The following is a 22,825-nucleotide window of genomic DNA, read 5'->3' as shown; positions in this document are numbered from 1 at the left end:
TGATATACTACCCTGTCCTCTCCTCCTTCCCTCATGTGCCCCTAAGAAAAGTTAATCATGTTTAACTCTTTATGTCCCCATTTGGGTTGTTGTTGTTTTTTTTTTTTCAAAGATACTGGAGTGGTTTGCCATTTCCTTCTCCAGCTCATTTTGCAGATGAAAAAAATAAGTCAAATAGGGTTAAGTGACTTGCCTAGGGTCACACAGCTAGTAAGTATCTGAGACCAGATTTGAATTCTGGTCTTCCTGCAGACTTAGCCCTTTATCTACTGCACCACCTACCTGCCTACCCAGTCCTTAGGCTGTAGTAATAGAAGCCTGGGATTGTCTTTCTGTTTTATGTCCTGTTCAATTCTCATTTGCAAAATTGTGTTAAGTTTAATGTGCCATATCTTGGAAAGACAATGATAAACTAGAAGGATTATGGATAGAAAGTTGTCCTTGGAATCAGGAAGACTTAGAATCTGATATGCACAACCTATGTGCCAAAGGTGAGTCACAGAATTTCTCAACATGTTCTAAACAACATTCAAACTATAAGTGTCCATTTGCTCATCTTTTTTTGATGGAATGGATTTCCATGTTCAAAATTCCTTATGTAGATGAGATTATAGGACTGGACGTTCCCAATCCTACTCCCTTTCCCCCAGTTGGAGACAGTCAGACAGACAGATAGAGAAATAGAAGCAGAGACAGACAGAGACATAGATAGAGACAAGGTCTGAGAATCTGTAAATTAATCTAGGGAATGCCTAGTTGAGAGATGTAGGGATGTTTATGCTAGAGAAGACAATACTTAAGAAGAACCTACTAGCTTTCCACAAATATTTAAAGTTTAGAAAAGAGATTAAACTTGTTCTGCTTGAAATAATACAAATCAATGGAAAAAAAATTTCCAAGAGTAAATTTAATCTCAGTGTGAGGAAAAACTCCCTAACACTTTATAACCAGTATTTAAACTGCATTCAGTGATCTGCATTCAGTAGGTATGAATTCCCTATCACTAGAGAACTTTGTTCAGGGGAAAAATGAACATTTATCTTTTCCATTCATATGTAAGTTGGACTAAATGTTTTTGATGATCCCTCTGGATCCAAGAACCTGTGATTTTAGGGGTTAGAAGCTTTAAGAGATGAAAGAGAATAAAATGATGTTGTAGGGGTGGGGTACAACCTGACCAAAGGAAGAGAAGACAGAAATATTGTACATAAGAGGAGAAGGGACAATTTGCCTAGAGCTAAGCCAATTTATGAAGAATTTTAAGTGTCAAACATAGGAGGTCACCTTTTATTCTAGAAACAAAAGATCTACTCAAATTTATTTTACAGGATGTGTGTGTGTGTGTGTGTGTGTGAGAGAGAGAGAGAGAGAGAGAGAGAGAGAGAGAGAGAGAGAGAGAGAGAGAGAGAGAGAGAGAGAGAGAGAGAGAGAGAAATGATCAGAACTGAGCTTTAGGATTATCAATATGGCAGGTGAGTAGAGGATGGATGAGTGAGATAATAAAGGAAAGGAGGTAATATGCATTGATTAAGCATCTGCTATGTGCTGATTACTTTGCTAAATGCTTTATAAATATTATCTGATGTGAGCTTTTGAATAATTCTGAGATATAGGTACTGTTATTATCTTCTCTATTTTAAAGTTAAGGAAATTGCAATAGACAGAGGTTTAAATGTCCCCAGGGTCACACAGGTAGTAAGTGTCTGAGACCAGATTTGAATTCTAGTCTTCCTCATTTCAAGTCCAGTGTTCTGCCCACTGGGCCACCTAACAATAAAAAGATGCTATGTTGTGAGAAATGACAAGAAGGTTCCACATTTGAAATTTGGGAATGGGGCTAAGAAAAGAAGTGGTATTTATGAAGGGAGTAGATTTGACCTGGATCTTGAAAAGTGGATAGGATTTCGGCGGACAAGAAAAAAGGTCTTGAAGGAAAGCAGTGCATTATAAGCATTTGTACCCACTTCTGAGAAATGGCCTGTTCTCCTTGGCAATCTAAAGTTCCATGAGTACACTAGGTAAGAAAAAAAAATTATAGCATGTCCCCAAAGTCTTAATGTGATTTGAATCTACATATTAGGTTCCTAATTTCAGAAAGGAAAAAAAATTAGCTTCAGAGACAAGTCTAAGACCTGGCTAAGGCCATACAACTAGTAAATGGCCAAACTTAAAGTTGGAAAAACTGAATTTGAATATCAGTTTTTCCATGTCATAATTTTTTTCTTATCTGCTGTACAGGTTTGCCATGAAGAAAATCATCTGTGAGTTGTAAAACATTCTGTAATGAAGCTGTTATTCTGTAGGTTACAAAACACTATCTTTCCAGAAGTACTGAGAGAAAGGGAGTATCAGTATCACTATCCCATTTTACAGAGAAGGAAGTTGAGGTTTGGAAAGTGATTTGTATCAAGCTACTTAGCTAGGAAGTGTCAGCAAGGGGATTTCAACCAAGGTCTCCAAGTCATTATCATTAGACATACTAGAAGCTTAGTACTCATGGAACTCTGGATTATAAAAGAGAACAGGCCATTTCTCATAAGTGGGTACAAATGCCCTTTGTTTCAAACCACCTTTATAAATCCTGTGACATCAACTGAGCTGCTTGGTTCGGGGATAGGTGGGCAAGAATCACATTTCTCCTTCCTTACACTTACTGTGAAAGTAGTTCCCTAGAAAGCATGCTCTTTGACTCTAGCCATATGAAGGACTGATGTATTCTACCAGTTCTTTGGTTCTGTTCCAGAAATAACATGAAAAGAGCCAATTGTTTGTTTACAACTACTACATTTGACAATGTAGATGTTGAAAGGATTATGGGATATTAGAATTTAGAGTTATAGAGGGACTTAGGATAGTGAGTATCCAAAAGTATTAATATAGTTTTAAACTTTAATGCTTTAAATAGCAGAAAACTGCACAAAGACTTTTGGGATATCTTTTTATAAAAGATATAATGTTTAGAACTGAAAGAAATTTTAAAAGAAACAATATAGTATGCTTGAGTTCAAAGGAATCTCTCTGTGTGCTTCTGTCTCTGTTTGTCTGTCTCTCTTTCTCTGTCTCTCTCAATACAACAGAGATTATTAGACCTGGAAGAGGTTTTAAAGATTATTTAGTCCACTCCAATGATTTTTGTAGATAGGGAAACTGAGGCTCAGTGGGGGGGTAAATGACAGTTTCTCCCTCAGTCACTAGCAACAAAAATACAATAGCAGCCGAATTAGATATGGTTGGACTATTCCTTTGATCCTATTTTGTCATGGGTCCTTGAGTTGGCCTGATGCCAGCATGATATAGTTTAAAAGAGCATAGGGCTTAGAGTCAGGAAACTTAGGTTCAAATCCTGAGTCTGGGTAATCTAGGGCAAATCCCTTTACCTTTCAGGGCTTCTATTTCCTGATTTGTAAGATAAGGCCATTAAATTTCATACTCTCTTAGGTCCCTTGGGCTCTCAATTCTATGAACCCAGCTTTATCCCTCAAATTCTTAATTTATAAAATGGATCCAATAATCCTTGTACTGCCTCTCCAATGGAGGTTATTGGAAAGAAAAGCATTTTGTAGATCTTAAAGCTCTATAGGAATGTGATTTATGAGGATGATTATTTTGAGCCTCTGTTCTTTGAGGAACTAAAAAGAATGGAGAAATTTAAAATACAAATTTTCCTGTTATTTCTGGATCTGTTATGATTGTCATGAGTAACAAGTTGAATTTTGAAAGAGTTTTCCTGTAACTTATGAAAATTCATTGATAATGAATTCAAAATAAATTATAAATTAATGAAACTTTAGGTTGGGACAAGGTAATTTTGGCTGGCCTGAAAAATATTTTATTAAACTGAGCAACTAAGAAAATATCATTTTGGAAATGTTATATACAACTATAATAATAAAAATGAAAAAGAACATTAAATTGATGATTTAGTAACAGCATTTTAATGGGTAACATTGATCCAGGATAAGAGATTAAAAAAAATACCACTTTCCTTTTATTTGAGGTAGGTAACTATGGGGGCAAAATGCTGCTCTGTTGTTAGATTAAATTTTACTGAACTGTTTTTCTTTGTTACAATAAAAAGTTCAGTGGGGATCAGGGGGAGAGGAAAATGATATGTTTAGAAATAACTAATATAAAATAAAAATATATCAATGGCCATTTTCCCATCTCTCAAAAAAAAAAAAGAAGAAAGAAAATATTAGTCTCCATTCTTAATGGTTGGTTTAAGCAAAGTTATAGACAGGGACAGGAAAATATACTTATCAAGTACCTCTACCAGCCTCTGGCACTGAAACAATTCTCTCTGTCCCCATCTCACTTTTGAGAGAATTGAAGATCATGAGAATTAATACTGAATAGGCAGTATAGCCAATGGCTGGATGTGGTTGGACTTAGAAAAACAAAGACTTGGATTTGAATTCCACCTTCCATAATTATTAATCATATGGCCATGGACTACATAGGCTCTTTTTGCTTCAATTTTCCCATTTACTACTTGGGCATTAAGGCACTACTTCTGGTGCCTTTATGACCAGTAGGACATCACTTGGACTTCAGTATCCTCATCTATAAAATAAAAGAGTTTGATATGATGTCCTCTAAAGTCTTCCTGATGTTCAATCTGTTCTTCTAGGAAAAGATGATTGAATTTAATTCCCTCATTTTCCCTTTGGGAAACCTCTGAGGTGAAAATGATCCTTCCAGTGGCTCTTTTCAACAATGAGATGATTCAGACTAGTTCCAAGGGTATTATGATGAAGAGAGCTATCTATACCCAGAGAGAGGATTGTGGGAGTGTGTTCACAACATAGTATTTTCACTTTTTGTTGTAGTATGCTTCCATTTTGTTTTCTATCTCACCTTTTTTCCTTTTTAATCTGATTTTTCATGTGCAGCATGATAATTGTGGAAATATGTATGGAAGAAATGCACATGTTTCACATGTACTGGATTACTTTCCAATCTAGGAGAGGAGATGGGAAGAGAAGGAAAAAAATTAGAACACAAGGTTTTGCAAGAGTGAATGATGAAAATTATCTATGCATATGTTTTGAAAATAAAAAGCTTTAATAATAAAAAGAAAGAAAATGATCCATCCAGGGTCATATAAATAATGAATAGTAGTACTTAGATTTGAGTCTATTGGTTTTGATTCTTAAATTAGGGCTCTTTCCACTACACCATGCTGCCTCATAATATTAGCAACATAAAAAGGGAAAGACATTTAATTGAGGAAGGGCTTTTTATTCATCTGTGATTGTAAGTGTATAGGCTTAAAATGCCTTAGAATCAAACTACCATTTCATTGATTTGGGTGTGAATATTCATTCATTATAGTCACTCAAAAACACAGATTAACTGAATCCCCACTGTGAGATGCAATGGCAGGTCAGGGTAACAGGAGCTGGTATTTCCATTGTTTAAAAAAAAAAAAAAAAAAAAAAAAAAAGAGTCCCAGGTGCTATAAATCAAGGAGGTTCTACCTGTAGATTAATAAGAATTTTAAAGGGAAAGGATGAAACTCCCAGATGTAAATGTTAATTGCATTAGGATTGAAAAAGTGTACTCAATGATTCAAATTTAATTTTGTTTGATAAAAAGTAGGTACTCATTCAGGACGATTGTATTCTAGTCTTAGTATTGTATGATCAGATGAACACATCAATTACAAACTAATTGTGCTGTCAGGTTTTTCCTATGTGCTATAATCCTGTTTAGGAGCATTACATCTGACTACATATATACAACTGTATTTATGGCACATATTGTTCTTCTTAAGATTTCAATTTGAGAATGAAATTAATGCAAATGATTCATATATTTAACTCTCGGTGTCTCATGTCTTGTTCTCCCACTCCCACCACAACTAGATTATAAGCCTCTTGAGAGCAAGGCCAATATCTTCAATATATTTTAAGAAACAGACAAGCCTCAGGCACTGATGAGAAGACTGGAGATAAGATTATCTGCCTGAAAGAAAAGGAAATACTTAACCCAGAGAAAAGAAAATTGAGGGTGGGAGTAGGGAACATGATCTATTTTCAAGCTTTTGATGGATAGTCATATAGAAGAGAAATAAGATTTGTTCCAACTGGCCCCAAAGGTCACAACTAGCAATAATATGTGGAGACTGTCAAAAGGCAAAGGTAGGATGAATAGAGCTATCTAGGGAATGGGATCCCTCAGAAAGTTGTGGCTTTCCCATTGATAGAGATCATCAAGCAGAGACTTGATGGGCTATTTGAGCAAACTACACAGGCGTTCTCTGTTCAGGGATGATATGCCCTGAGATTCCTTCCTCTTCTGAGATTCTATCATTCTACTACTTGCTAGGTCAAGCCAATAGGGTGAGAAGTAACTGACCTTCCCCATTAACCTGCAATAAGAATATAGTACTTTAATATCAATCTTGGTACAGAAAAGCTGATTTCTCTCTGTTGTCACTGAAGGCTCCTATTACAAATGAGACAATGAGGCATGCTCCTTGGGCCCAGGCTATAAAAACAGACAGCATAGTCTTGTCTTCAAAGTCCCTGAGACATGAAGTAAACTATTTGCTTTTGACCTTTCTCCTGCTGGTGTCCCCAGTAAAGAGAAACAAAGCCCGGCATATAAATTGTCCTTATAGTATTCTCATTCCCTTGAAAAGTGAGGGTGCAGCATGTCATGACAGGTGAAAGATACAACATAAAATGTATTTTTATCCAATTCATCCCAATCCTGATGAAGATTTAACTTCAATCAAAATATTTAATTTTAACTTTTCTGATGAGCCTGACATTTCTAAGAAAGTAATTTGGATCTGAGAGTAATTAGTGAAAAATAGCTGGGTTGGTAAATGGCAAGGCAAGACAAGAATTTGAATGTAGCCTTCGTAGAATCTGCATTTTCTGCAATAGACACTATTTGTAAACTCAAATAATCCTGCAGCTGGGAGAACCAAGGATTGCTCTAGTTCAGCATGTACATGAATGAGGAAAGATCTCATTTAAATATCCCTCCACTTAAATTGACCTAGAATGAGAGAGGACTGACTACTTTTCAAGATACTCCAATTCACTCTCAGGGGTGCTTAATTAACCTGGTTATATCTAGCAGTTGGGTAAAGTTTATGGACCTCTTTCAGAATAATGTTTTTACATACATAAAATAAAATCTCATTGCAATGAGATTGCAAAATATATTAATTACATAAAATATATTTATTATTTTTTATTATTATTTATTATATTTTCTTAAGTTTGTGGATTCCCCAGGTCTCTGAATTTATTATTAGAAAGTTTAGTTAATCCCCCCCTTTACCTCAAGAAACAATTAACTTTTTCTCCAAACTTCCACTCATCACTCTTAGTTCTACCCTGTTGGGCCAAGCAGAAGACTATCCTTAAATGAACAAACCTTAAATGAATCAATTAGCCTATTCAGGGCCCAGTTTTCAAAATAAAATAAAGGGGTTGAACTAGATAGTTTCTAAGAGCCCTTCCAGCTATAAATTAATGTTCCTATGAATCCATTATTTCTTCTCCATGACAACTTCACAGACTGTTGAAAACAATTATAATGGCTCCTCACTAAGCTTTCTCTTGTCCAATCTAACCATCTCCAGTTCCTTGCAACTAATTCTTAGTTTAATATCTCATCTCTTATCCTGATCACTCTCCTCTGGATGTACCTCACCTTATCAACATCCTTTCCAAAAATGCATCTTCCAGAAGCATACAACTTAGTATTGTTTTGGAACCCAGAACCCACTTTTAGATTTTTAAAATAACATTTCATTTTCTCCAGATAACCATAAGGGAGAAAGGGAACACTTTTTATGCAGATGCTCTGCTCAGGGTCACTTAGTTTCAAAATATTGCAATAATAAATGGAACTTCAGAAGGTCAGATAGTTTAGTTCTCCAACTCCAGGCAGTATCTCATTAAAGCCATTCCAGAGAAATGATTGTAAACCCTGCTCTTTAAAAAGTTCCAGATTTAGTGACCTGATTCCATTGCAGTGTTGAATCACCTTGTGATCTATCTAAAAAAGACCCAACATAAAATTGCCCTGTATTTCTTTCAAAGGGCTAATTTTTAAATAGGCCAGTCTCTGTTTTGAAAGGTTCTGAGTTCCTGAGGGATTGTCCTGGGCATCTTTCTGCCTTCAAGGATTACAATCTGAAATCATTGGGCATTAATTGTAGAGCAGGAAGTGTCAAAAAAAGAGAAGGAGGCTTACTTAGGTAACTTGGTCTACCCCTTCATCAAATATAGCATTAGAAAATTCTGCCTTCCCTCTTTCCTTCATTTTTCCTATAACATTCTGTTCAATTTTTCTTAGAGGATCATGGAATCATCAGAGATTATCCAATCTAACATTTTTATTTCATATATCTGAGAAGACTGAGGTCAATTGCTTACCCAATGTCACATAGGCAAGAGGGAACTCAGAGGTAATTGATCACAAAGAGTCAAAACTCAGAAACCTTCCTCCTCATTTATAGTTGAAGAAAATGAGGACCATGAGTTAAGTAACTTATTCAAGGGAGTACAGGTAAAAATAAAATCATATATCATACATACATAAATATACATATGTGTTTATGCTAATACACTATTAAGATTTTCAACTGTACTAAGACTTAAGGGAATATTATCTATGTGGAGGAAGACAGAAACATAAACAGACAGACAGAGATAGAAACATAGAGACACAGAGAACAAAAGAGAGATAGAGACAGAAACAGAATGAAAGAGAGACAGAGATAGAAACACGCAGAACAAAAAAGAGAGACAAAAAGTGAGGTAGAGAATAAAAGAAGAAAAAAAGAGAGACAAAGTATATTAAAATTTGTAAACTTCTTTCCTCACAACAATGCTGTAAGGTAGGTAGGATAAATGTTATTATTGTCTTAAATGTCATGAAATTAAAGATCTTAGAATTTCCATGGTATGATTTTAATGATTTCTGAAGTGGAATTTGACTCTAAATATAAAACTTTAACTACTATGCTACTTTGCTGCCTCTCAGGTAGTCATTACCAGATCCAATATTGAAACCTATACTTTATGACTTCAAAGTCAGTGTTCTTTCCACTATCATACTTGCTAACCATCTTACCATAAATTCAGGTTTCTCTATTTAACTTGCAGTTGAACTGACTTTTATGTGTTTTCCCTCCAATCTGAGGTCACACTCCTGTTTAGGGAATGGTTCGCTTTTTTCATTTGTATCTACAGTGCTTAACACATTCATGGCACATAGTGATTAATAAATGTTTGTTCATCTATTAATTTATTTGATTATCAAATTCAACTTTTACCTAAACAAGAATATCTTTAGATGAAATTTTAATTCACTTTAAAGTCCTAAGTTCCTCTTCTTGACAGAAATAATCTTAGTTCTCTTAACTTTCCTTAAGAATTCTGAATTTCAAAGCCATTAATCAGTCCTACTGTTCTCAGAACCCTCTTGAAATTCTCAACAATCTTATTTGGTTACAGGACTGAAAATTAGATCCAGGCCTCTGTTCAGGGTCTGACTAGAGAAATGCAATCTATACTATTATCAGTCCACAGAAGCCTAATCAAAATATAGAATATCCCTTTTAAAGTAAGTGACCCGAGAAAACTCAATTCAGAGGAAATAAAAGACAAGGAAATATTGTATAAATTTCTGATAAACTTACAGATTCTTTTCTACCCTCACTCCCACTATGACATCATGTACATGACTATACCAAATACTTAGTAACTATTTGTCTTAGACATTAGATCTGTTCACACGGAAATTATTTTTAAGTCATTTTCAATAGTATTCAACTTTTTACGATGCCTTTTGGGGTTTTCTTGGCATGGAATAGTTTGACAGTTTCTTCTCCAAGTCATTTTCTAGATGAGGAAAAAGGTAAACAGGCTTAAGTGAATTGCTCAGGGTCACATAAGTTGTGTCTGAGATTGGATTTGAAATATTTGAACTCATCTTCCTGACTCCAGGTCCAGAACTTTCCCTGTGTCACCTCACTGTCCAGCTGTGAAATTACTAAAGAATTTAAAGTCCCCTTTTGTTCACCTTGCCCACTAAAACACAGAGCAACATAATAACATTAATGCCTATTCCTATAATACTGTAAGATCTTTTTCCTTATAACCATACTATGGGACAGGTAGTACAATTCTTGTTATCCACACTTTAAAAATGAAAAAACTGAGCATGAGAGAAGTGACATGATTTACCCAGGTTCATGGGATTTTTAATTAAAAGGAACCAGAGAGATCATGTAGGTTGTCTCATAGAAGAGTAGCTGGATGATATAATGGATACAATACAAGGCCTAGAGTCAGGAAGACATAAATATTAGTTATTATTATTATTATTATTATTATTATTATTATTATTACAACAAGGAACATATACAACAGATAATTAAAACTCCATTCTCTCCAATTCCAAGTCCAGCTTTCTTTTATCTAGATTACATTGGTGCTACATTAATTTGTAGGATAATAAACTTAGCCTGTAGAAGACATGAAGTCAAGAATGTATGTGTCTACATAACTAGTTTTTCCCCTTAAATCTCCAAATATCATTTTTATAAGTAGTCCTAACCAAGACAATGACTGTCTGGGAAAATAACAGACATAATCCAAATAGATTATAATTGTTTAAATAAAGATTGTGATGTAGAAAACAAGATGTAGGTGGCTATTTTTTAAAATAACAAAGAACAACATTGTTTTTAGAGTATTCGGGATTATTGGCAATATCTGCTTTACAGAAAGTGGAAAGCTGGTTGGAGAAACATAGCCCTTAAAATGAGGATTACATTTAACACACGATGCAACTTAAAAGGGTTTTCTGGCTTTAATTCAGTGAGCTCCATTATCCTGAGCAATAATGTAGGCCTGTGTTGTACCCATCCCTGGTTTCCTTAGTCTCTTGAGCTATCTTAAACTCTTGATAGTAATAAAAGGCCAGGCAGAACCCAGCATGCATTTAAAAACTACAATAGCTTGCCATCTCAGTCATGTTTCTTCACATTTGTTGGCAAGGCCTCCCTCAGCCTCCTGCTTAGTTTCTTTGTATAAATAAGCTAATTGGGAAATAGATAAATAGATAGCTTACTATGGACACCTGAATGCAAAAAACCCCAGCTCCAGTAAGGACACACACACACACACACACACACACACACACACACTCATGATACCTAATCTGAACTGATTGTAAAATGGTGCCTGGAAACTGAAGGAATGAACAGGGCATGGCGGGATTGGACAAAGTAAATTCATTATACCATACAGTACAGTGGTGCTGCCCAGAGGGGGACAGCCTGGCACACAAGGCAAGGCCCAATACAGGATTTTAGGTTGAATGCTTTGGGTAATCTATTCATTTTGGAGAAAAGCTTGATGTGAAAAACACCACACAAGCTGCCCATCCCTGTGAATCCAGTGCTCCAGAATTCCTCACCCAAGCTCTAATCATCCCTTCCCCCCACCAAAACATGCATGAAAAGAGACAAGCTGTGAAGTTGAATATAGTTCCCAAGATATAGATCAAATGATAGGCATCTGTCCTAATTGGTCACAATAAAACATGGGAGCAATAATAAGAATAAATCATATATGATGCACAAAAAGAGAGGCCCATGTTTAAAAAAAAACAATTAGCTGCATGGGTTTATATTTATTACCAATAAAAAATGATTATGTAGCAGTTTGCAGAAAGAAATGCAGTGTAAATGTTGGGTAATAAAGCTCACATTTGTGTGTATTACATGGAGAGAAGCTAGAGTCCCACAGTGCCCCTGGTTGACACATTGCACACATGTAAATACATATCTACGAATATTTTTTATACATAAATGCTCATTGCCATGCACACAATGTGTACACTGCAGGAAAGAATGGAGGTCTTGGTCAAATAGGCCAAACCTTTCCCTAACCACTATGGGCGGGAGGAATAAGAGGGAGAAGTCACTTAGGGGAGAAGATGTAATTCAATGATCTGGGACTACATATTTCTAGTAGATATAAACAATAAGGCACCCACCACTACCACCACCTCAAGACACTCAATATTATTTTGAGAAGGTTCAGCCATAGAGAGAAGAACCGAGTGGAAGCACTCCCTGATCAGAACACAATTCTTCATGTACATTTTCTTAACTCCACACCCCATTCTGGAACAAATGTTGGGTAAAAGGAAATATATCCTCTAAACTATAGTCTCAGGCTTGTTAAGATAAAATTGGGACACATTTTTGCACCAAGAGGGTTCATTCTCCTCCCTTCATCTTCCTTGCTTCCTTTCCCTATCCCCCTTTCTGTCTGCCTCAATCTCTCCTCTATGTCTCCCTATTTCTTCCCCCCCTTCTCTATGATCTTCCTCTTCCTCCTTCTCTTCCTCTCTCTGCTCCACCTTCATTCTCCCTCCCCCTTCTATGTCTCTCCCCCAACCTCTGTTTCCCTGGCTCTCCCTCTTGCCAGCCTCAGGGAGAGCATTCATTGTATTGTTCCAGCGCAGGCTACAGAAAGAATTGACATGCCTGAATTACACTATTGATGGGAAAGCCACCCAAGCAAAAATGTATACCAGCTGCAGTAGCCGCTACTTACCCCGCGCAGACCAGGAGAAGCTGCTTCAAAGGGGGAGAGGTACCAAGCGAATCCATCTTCCTTGGGACTGAGGAGGAGGATGCTGCAGAGTCCAGCATCAGCAGCGGATGCTCGAAGGAGGTCCTCCCCTCCCCACCCTACTTTCCCCGGGCGGTGATGTTGAGAAGTGGAACCACCCTCCCAGCCAGAGTAATCGCAGCAGTAGCAACAATCAGCGGCCCTGGCCACCTCCCTCTTGGAGGAGGATGGGATGAGCTCAGAGAGAGAGAGCGCCTGGAACTTGCAGCGGGCACCGCGCCTGCCTCTTCCGGACTCCTCCTCTCCATCCCTCCCCCTCCCTCCTGCCAGCTCCACCCCTGCTGCGGAAAGGAAGAGGCAGCAGCGGCAGCAGCTGGTTGTCATGACAACGGCCACAAGAAGGGAGCAGGGAAGAAGAGCCAAGGAGAGAGGCTGGGGGCAAATTGAGCTGGAGATCAATCCATGATGTCCTCTGGGAGGCCCCCAGGACATCCAATCTAGCTGCTAAGGGGCACTCAAGTTAAAGTGAAGAGTCAGAGGAACTGGATTGGAATTTCAGTTCTGCCATTTACCAGCAGTATAATCTAAAGAAAATTATTGCTCTGGGTCTCAGTCTACTCATCACAAAAATGGGAATTATATGGCTGACATTTCTGAAATTCTACCTGCATTCTCACCTGAGTGAATCAGTCAGGGCAGATACTACTGTGCTCATTTTTTATCAATGTGACCCAGAGAAGGGTAATAACTTATCCAAGGTCACACAGTAGCACAGCAAGATTTTGAGGTTTAGCTCCAAAGTGATGTAATGTCACTTGACACTGACATAAAATGTAGCTTTAAACAGTTAAACATGACAAAATGACGGGATCTTGGTGCTAGATGAATCTTCAAAGATTAGCCTGTAGTACTCATACTGTACATGTTCTTTTTTTTCCACAGTAAAGAATGAAAAACAAAAGACCCAAACTGCTGATTTTCAATAAATTAACAAAAATTCTTTTAAAATACTGGTTTTGACCCTGCATAAGTCAAAAAATAACTTTCAGGATTCTAGGTAACTCTCTAAGCCTTTGCACTGAAGAGAGGTGGCTAACTGCTTTGATATAGGGAGTACTGTCATCAAGGAGTTCCCCATCCCTTATCCATCTCTCTTAAAAATAAAAATAAAAATGCTTAAAGCTACATGTTTAAATGCCAAGAATTGAGTCTGAGTTTCCCATTTGGAACCTAAGATGCAGTGTGGCAAAGAAAAAAGCAAAGTGGATAAGAAGTATTGTAGATTTGGGATCTAGTCTCAGCCCTTTCAATAATTCCTTGGTCAGTTTTAACTGGTATAGTTCCCCTTTTATCTGTCTCAGTTTCCCCAACCTCATAAAATAATGGGATTTGGTTGATGATCTCTTGGGGTCTTTCTGGGTTTCAGTCCTTTGAACTGATAATTTCTAAATTGCTTCTAGCACTAATCCTCTATGACTGAGAAATCGAGGACTTGGATATTCCAGAGACTTTAGCTTCCTCACTTGCTTTCCTAAGGCTCAACTATAAAGATGAAGGGATTGGACTAGATGGTCTCAGGTCTTTTCCAGCTTTAAAGTTCTAATTCTATAATATCTGGGACATGCCTTCTAGTCAAACAGATGGATGGTATGTCTATATAGATTTTTTTAACTCAATTATGTAGTTATGAAGTGCCTATTATATGCAAAGCAATCTGCTAATTGTTAAAGATAATTCTGTTGTTATTCAGTTGTTTCAGTCATGTCCAACTCTTCATGACCCTTGCACAGTTTTCTTGGCAAAGACACTGGCATGGCTTGCCATTTTACAGATGAAGAACCAAGGCAAATTTGAGGTCAAATTTGAACTCAGAAAGATGAGTCTTCATGACTCCAGATTGAGCATTCTATACACTATACCACCTGGTTGCCTTACAAATACTATATAAAGGCAAAAATAAAATATTTCCTGTTCTCAGGGAGTTTACATTCTACTTTTAAAGTCCACAAGATTTTTGGTCCCCCAGAGTATGTGATTATAGATTATTCATTGAGTAAGTGTATAAATGCTTTGAAGAGGCCCTGCACATAGAGAGACCTAGAATCTTGTAGGAGTAAATGATGGCATTGTATCATGTTGCATAACTCGCAAATTGTGTCTGGGCTACCACAAAAGTTTATCTTTTTAAAAATCCAATATTCTTTTAATAAGTATATATGGAAGCAAATCTTAGAATATCATGGTTTCAGAAAAATACAAACCACAAATGACTTCAAAAGGAAATGAAAAGATGCCTGTTGGATATATGAAGACTGCAGCTTATCTAGAAAGATGGTAGAAAAGATATTAAGTACTTGTATGGCTAGGTAAGGATTCAGGCTTACATATGCAATGAGAATGAGGCAAAAGATAGTGGTTAAACTGATATCCATAAAATATTAAGGGAATCAGAAGAAGGTATCCATTGTACAATTCAATTGATCGTTAATAAAAAGAAAAAAAATTAAAATCACACAATGTAGGAGGAAATAGAAAGGTGAGAGTCTTTATTAGTGGAGAAAGAGCAACCATTGATAAGATCTCAAATCTACTAATATATCCATTCACAATTATTTATTATGTGCTTAATATGCACCAGGCTCTGTACGAGGTGCTGGAAATTAAAAAAAAAAAGCTTGCTATCAATATGCATACATGTTATCTTGGAAAGCAACATATCCCTATATAAGTATATATAAAATGTGGACAAAGTCAACACTCGGTAATTTGATCAGGGCTGTCTAAGAATTGATACTTGGAAAAGTTTCTGTTGGGAACACTCATGATTTTTTCCAGTCATTTTTTTTTTTCATTTGTATGTGATTTGGAGTTTTCTTGGCAAAGATCCTGAAATGGTTTGCCATTTCCTTCTCCAGCTTATTTTATAGATGAGGAAACTGAGGCAAACAGTGACTTGTCTAGGGTCACACAACTAGGGTGTGTCTGATTTGAATTGGATTTGATTTTAGGAAGAGGAGTCTTGTGGTTCCAGGCCATTCCAGGTTCCAGTATTCTATGGATTGCACCATCTAGCTGAGCATATTAGCTTTCATTCTATTGGGCTCCAGGGAAAACTAGGAGTAAAAGGAAGTTGCAAAGAGATTAATTTAGACTTGGTGTTATGGTATGCTGATAAATGATTTAACAATCAGCTCTCAAAAATTAATATTCCCACAATGTACTTTTAAATTTTACCTGATTTTTTACAACTTTAGATTCACCACTAATTCTAGAAAACTGATAATAATAAATCAAGACTTGATTTATACTATTTACCATTTTCCAAGCCATAAATGCTCATTCTGACAATTTTACAATCAACTCTTCTTACCCTGAACAGCTTGTTTGCTCCAGCATGTCCCTGGCTTGATGTCAGGATAAAATTATGTAGAACTGTCTAGAATTATAATCTAGAATATTATAAGATGTGTCTTAAGGGATGGTGGGTTCTTCCTCCTTGGTTGTCTTCAAAAGAGGTTAGACCATAAATTCTCCAGTATGTCATAGGAAGGATTCCTTTCATGTATGGTATAGACTACATGATTGGGCAAATATCTTTTTCAGCTCTCAAATTCTGTGATTTGGGGTGAAAGGGAAATCCCTTATATATCTGATCTCCCATTTTTTCCCCTGAGAAGTAATTCAGAAATGATCAGAAGTTTCAAAGAGCACCTTAAAGACCAAAAGGTTTCCTTGCCTTCCCAAAATATTTACCCTGGAGTTTTGTCTTTTAAGTTCTGATATAAATTCAATATACTACCCATGCAAAAGAACTACAGAGATCCCTGAGGCTGGAATCCCTTGGGAAGAGGATTGAAAATTTGATCTTATCTATTCTGGATTACTTGTCATTTTTATCCTACAGGGAATCTTCATGTGACTTTTAACTTTTTTGAGGGGAGGGAGCTGTTGAATGAATGAATAAAGAAGCTTTTATAAAGTAATTACTACTGTGCTAAGTGTTAAGGATGCGAATCCAAAAGAGAAATTTTCTACACTCATGGAGTTTATACTAATAGATATGCTCTCCTATGTTTTAGAAAGCAATGGCGCTATAAGACCTAAAGTGTAGGGGCAATTGGTAGGGGAGTAGGGACATGGACACAAGGCTAGTACTTGGGAAAGTGAGTATTTGCCCTACAAGGAATGAACTGCATGATATGAGGAAAGTTATAACCTCTCTGGCTTTGCTCTCATCATATGTAATATGAGGGAGGAGGAGAGAGAATTAGAATCATAATGTAGCAGGAGAAGCCTGATATGAACTCAAAGATTTTACTATCATCTCTGTTGATTCTGTGTGTATATATGTATGTATGTATGCATATAGCTATATATATCTCTTAGTCTTAGGCAAATCACCCCTACCCTATGAACTCTATTTCCTTAGTAGAAGGAGTCCTGGGTGGGAAATGAAGTTTGGACGTTATCTCTGATGATTCCTGCATTAGTTGGACAGATCTTATCAATGGACTCCATTTCCCTAGCACTGAAAAGGGAAATGGGGTTGGACTCTAAAGCCCTTTTCAGTAAACATTTTTTCTGAGTTCTCAGTCCATTTTACCTCTGATAAAAATGTACTTTCTATATTCTTTCTCTAAAATCCCAGTCATATGTGAAATTTAAGATCCAAATTTATTCTTTGATTCCTTGGAAAGTGAGTACTTCAAAAATGTATCGCCCTTCTACAATACCCTTCTAGCCCAGGATACACCCAACCTATTTTGATTATCATCACAGACTGGAGATTTAAAATCTATCCTTCCGTACCATCCCTAAACCTTCAACTTCTTGTTTGGGTTTTGAAATCAACATTATGATTGTTTCTGTGAATGGCTGATCATCTTTTTTACTCTGAGGCTCCTCTCAGAGTTTGTGCCTAGGTTTCTGCTCTTTCTGTTGGCCACCATTTTGGGCTCACTCATACTCATTCATAAGAGTCCCATATATGTCCCTATCCTCCTCTACCTCAATTATTCATTGAGCCCTTTGCAACCTTGTTCTATTGATAATAAATTTCCTGTCACATTGTAGATCTATAAAACTATATTCTACCAGAGAAAATATTTTGTTTCTACTTTGAATTCAATTTTTTGTATACATGTTATTCTCCCCCAATGGAACATCTTTAAGGCAAAAGACTAATTTTTTTTTTGCATTAGTATTTTTGTCTTTGTATACTTACTACCTAGCACAATGTTTGGCACATAATAGGTGTTTAATAAATGTTTACAAAATGAAAGTAAAATCAGATGAAATCTTTCCTAGGAAGCGTTCATTGATTAATGAGTTTCCATAGTGACTTTTCCCTATCTCTTAAGAATTCAGACTTCCATTCTATCAGGTTGTCTTAGAATTATTCGATTAAAACAACACCACCAACAGCAGTTGATACTTATAATTTAATATATAATGGCAAAGATACTGAATTAAGAATCCAAGACCTCTCCTTTAATATCCATTGTGAACTGAAAATAGTGGGGGAGGGAGGAGACTGGGAGATTCTTGAAGGTATAGGTAAAGTGGACAGGGGGAAGGTGGAGAGAAAAGATAAGGTAAAATGGATAGGATAAAAAGAAAGGCTGAGAAAGAAAATATTGATAAAAATAAATGGGAGGGAAATTAACAAATAGTAATTATAACTTTGAATATGAAATGGATGTTTATAGCAGCTCCCTTTGCAGTGGCAAAGAGTTAGAAATGGTAGGATCCTCATCAGTTGGGTAATGGCTGAAAAGGTTTGGCATATGGTTGTGATAAAGTACTACTGTGCTATAAAAATGATGAGCTCTATGATCTTAGAAACACATGGAAAGGCTTGCACAAAATGATGAAGAATGAAATGAGAAGAACCAAGAGAACATTGTATATACAATAATAGTAATATTGTTTTAAGCATGACTTTGGGTGATCAAGTCATTTTTATTAACTATAAAGAATATATGAAGAAGAATGCTATCTGTATCAAAAGAAAGAACTGATAAGTAGAAGTATATATAGAATAATTTTGCATATATATATATGTTTATATCTAATGGTAGCCATCTCAAGGGGGGGAGGGAAGAAAAAAGCTAAAAAAGAAATTTACATGACAACTTTGTTGTTTATTTGAAGTAAATATCAGGCTGTACATGGCAAATTTTCAATTTCATGTGCTATCATCTTTTTCTATTGTATTTTGCTATGGAAATGCTTGTTTTATTCCATGAATTGAAAATAAAATAATTTTTAAAAAGATCCAGCTTGAGGCAGCTAGGTAGCATAGTAGATAGAGTACCAGTCTTGAAGTCAGGAGGACCTGAGTTCAGATCTGAACTCAGACACTTAATCTAGCTGTGTGACCCTAACTTAAACCCAATAGTCTTAGCAAGCAAACAAACAAACAAAAAAGTCCAGCTTTCTATTTCTTAGTTATGTGGTCTTAGGTGAATTATATATTCTTAGTGAATATGTCACTATCCTCATTAGAATAATGATTCTGCTACTTATCTCATCAAATTTTTGTGAAGATCCAATGAGATTACATATATATATATATATATATATATATATATATATATATATATATATATATAAAATCTCCTTTTGTAGAATAGCATATGAGTGTGAATTGCTATCCTTTTAAAATATTTTTATTCTTTTTTAAATAGTATTTTATTTTTCCAAATACATATAAAGATAGTTTTTAGCATTCATCTTTGTAAAATTTCGTGTTCCAAATTTTTCTCTCTCCTCTTATCTCTTCCCTTTCCAAGACAGAAAGCAATCCGATAAAGATTAAGTATGTGCAATTCTTCTAAAAACATTTCCAAACTTATGCAAGAAAAAGCAAAGCAAAAGGGGGAAAAACATGAGAACGAAAAATAACAAGCAATCAAAAAAAAAAGTGAAAACATTATGCTTCAATCCAAATTAATTCTCTATAATTCTATCTCTGGACTCGGATGGTATTTTCTATCTCAAGACTATTTGAATTGCCTTGAATCACCTCATTGTTGAAAAGAGCCAAATCCAAAATCATCACATAATCTTGTTACTGTGTGTGCAATATTTTCTTTAATCTGCTCATTTCACTTAGCATCACTTCAAGTAAATCTTTGCAGACTTTTCTAAAATCAGCTCACTCATCATCTCTTATAAAACAATAACATTCCATTACACTCATATCTACTCAATTTCCAGTTCCTTGCCACACAAAAAGGGCTGCTACAAACATTTTTGCATATGTGGGTCTTTTCCCCTTTTTTTTTGATCTCTTTGGGATACAGGCCCAGAAAAGACACTTCTGAATCAAAAGATATACATAGTTTGATAGCCCTTTGGGCATAGTTCCAAATTGCTCACAACTTCACCAACAATGCAATGCAATTTCCCCTCATCCTCTGCAACACATTTTTTTCCCTATCATTTTAGCAATCTGAAAGGTATGAAATGCTACTTCAGAGCTGTCTCAATTTTCATTTTTCTAATCAATAGTGATTTAGATGATTTTTGACAATTTTATTTTTAAGGAATTGTTTTCTTTAGTCAATTTCTGTGTTTCTTCTTCCAAACTGTTGGCTTTTTCCCTCAAACTTTCATACTTTTGCATAATTCTTATTTCTTTCCCCCATTTTCCTTTTATTTCTCTTTTAAGATCTTTTTGAACTTTTCTAAGAGAACCTTTTGAGCTTGAGACCAGATTATAGCCTTTGAGGCTTCACGCATTTGCTGTTCTCTTTGGGTTTATATTCTTTCATAGTAACTTTCTATGGTCACTGTTCTTTTTGCTTTTTTGTTCATTTTTAAAAGTTGAGGTCTGTTTCTAGGGCATAGGAGAAATTGTCTCAAGCTTCTTTTGGAAGGGAACAGTTGCTTCTCATTGACTACACTAGGTCTCATGGTTCTATACACTTTCCCACTGCACTGGGTGGGCCTCGCCAACTCCTACCTGTTATGCTAGACTTTGAGGGCTCACAATTTTCCTTCCCTGGTTGTGTTGGAGGTCTCACAGATGGTTTGCTGATCCACTAACTTTCTGAACCAGGACAGAATAGTCATGGCTGCTGTACTTTGGCTAGGAGACTCTTACTAGTTTCCTTAAGCTGTGCCTCCCCATTCTGGGCCTCTCCATGCATATGTTGGGTCTTGTTCCCCCTGCCTAATTGAGAAATGTTTCCTGAAGTCCTTCCAAGATATCTTAAACTGGAAAATTTTACACTCTGAATGTTGATGAATTGTGTCACTCCAAAATCCATTCAGAGGCTTGATCTAATGTTGATTCTGAGGGAAGCTGGGGAGAGCTCACACAATATCCTATTTACTCATCACCATCTTGGCTCTGCCTATTGTGAATTACCATTCTTTTGAATGTGCTTTAAGATTCACAAAGTCCTTTACAAGTGTTAAGAAGAACATTTGTATTTTTTTAAAAGAACCTTTTTTTCCTAAAGTAAAGCAAGAGGTCATTAAAAAAGTGTACAATTTCCCTAAGGCAATTTAACCCACTCTGCTCGTGTTCAATTCTAGGCTTAATTAATGTGATGAAGCCAGAGTTACCCATAAGAGGAATTAGCTTTACCTAAAAGGTGACTAACCTAACTTCAACACCTGATTGGCTCTTATTTCTCTTAACACTGCTTTTTTGATCACTTAAAGGAATTATAATCCCATTCATGTGGAGTCAGGGACCCTCTGACCTGATGGATATTTGATTCACCATACCTGCTCTACATTCCCATATGAAGATGAGGGGGCTGTGTGTATAAATGCTAAACGCCACTTTATTCTTGTTGCATGTCCTTGTGCAAATCTTTCATTTTAACATATGCAAAGGGAAAAGATAATTGAAAATAATTATTTAATAAAACAGTTTGTTCTATGAAGGAAAACTATTTTTAACAATTAACTAATATAAGCACAGTAGCGTATAATTTCTATATTTTTCAGTTCGTTGTGTGATTGTAAAAATATCTATTTTAAAATATCCTTAGCAAAAAGCCTACCTGTCCCCTTCTCATACCACTAATAAGGGTACCCTTGATGTTTGTTTATATTCTCATAAAAATTTTGTACAAAAGAGAAGGGAGGCATATGACTTGATTATTATTGATAACTTTGATTGCCTTTTGGGGGGGACATAGTAATGTCCAAGATTTTTTCTATATTCACCCTGAATTCCTATATAGAAATGAAGGGGCTGTATCTATAGAAGCTGTGTTACTATGTCCTTATTATATATTCTTGCTGCATTTTGGCAAAAAACAGAAAGAAAGTTGAATGACTTATTCATTTCATCCCCAAATTGAATCTGAACTAATAAAGTACTGCTGTTAGATAGGATCTGTCTAAGATACATATATTGATAGACAAACTCCATAGAGTGTACATCACTCCTCTTTGAGATATCTTGAGAATAAATACCTCAGTACCTTAGAAATTGTATCCCCTCCACGATATAACCATTAGATTTACTTTTCTAGTCTACTTGCTGTATTCAACATTGTTTTCTTTACTGCCATTTTTTTTCTTTTACCTGGCACATTAGAGACTTGTTACATCACTGTCTAAGTGTAGTCATTTTAGTGTAAAAAATATTTCATTGTAAATTTTTGCTCATATCCCATATTTCATGTTTGTTTTTTTACTATGTTTTCAACCATATATGCCCTTGGAACAGTGCTGATTAGTTGGATCTCTTGACAAGCTTTTTTTAAACTTACTTTTCCTTCAATTGCTTCTGGCTATTTTATGACATAGTATTACACAAAATCTTATATCGCCTACTTTGAAAAATTATACAAATTAATTTATATTCTAAACTGATATTGTTCTCAGCTGCTATACCTCTTTGTCTGGCAAGGTGGTCAAGAATTTCCTGACTGTAGCACTTTTTAGATTCTTCTTCAATATTTATTATGACAACTGATTGACATGGGTTAAACTTCTTTAACAAAAGAGGCTGATAGCATAGAGGATGGAGAAATGATTTTAGATTCCTAAAGACTTTGGTTCAAGTGTCATTTCTGACGCAGACTAATTTGTGTAACCTGCAAATCATTTACTCTTGCATAACTTCCAGGCAATTCAATAATACTTCAAGTTAGAGAAGGTATCAATCTGCATTGATGGATAAAATTTATCATTGGTTGCTCACTCTTATGATATATTCATGGGACTGTTTCTTT

The 22,825-nt window shown here is 35.8% G+C and overlaps 1 protein-coding gene across 7 annotated transcripts in view; it reads right to left on the bottom strand.

Moving 5' to 3' along the window:
• The window catches only part of JAKMIP2 (janus kinase and microtubule interacting protein 2), a 237,338-nt gene extending 224,460 nt beyond the window's left edge, over nucleotides 1-12,878 (bottom strand). For 5 of the 7 annotated variants that reach the window (XM_074292117.1, XM_074292115.1, XM_074292114.1 and 2 more), the window contains exon 1: nucleotides 12,603-12,877. The gene's annotated coding sequence lies outside the window, so the exon portion shown is untranslated. Of the gene's footprint in view, nucleotides 1-12,602 lie in introns of all 7 variants that reach the window. The other 2 variants (XM_074292119.1, XM_074292118.1) reach the window with 1 other exon arrangement.
• Between the last annotated feature and the right edge of the window lie 9,947 nt (nucleotides 12,879-22,825).

The sequence above is a fragment of the Sminthopsis crassicaudata genome, chromosome 2, assembly GCF_048593235.1.
Source record: "Sminthopsis crassicaudata isolate SCR6 chromosome 2, ASM4859323v1, whole genome shotgun sequence".
NCBI lineage: Eukaryota > Metazoa > Chordata > Mammalia > Dasyuromorphia > Dasyuridae > Sminthopsis > Sminthopsis crassicaudata.
Note: the sequence above shows the minus strand (reverse complement) of the source record. Positions and strands in the feature narration are given on the sequence as shown.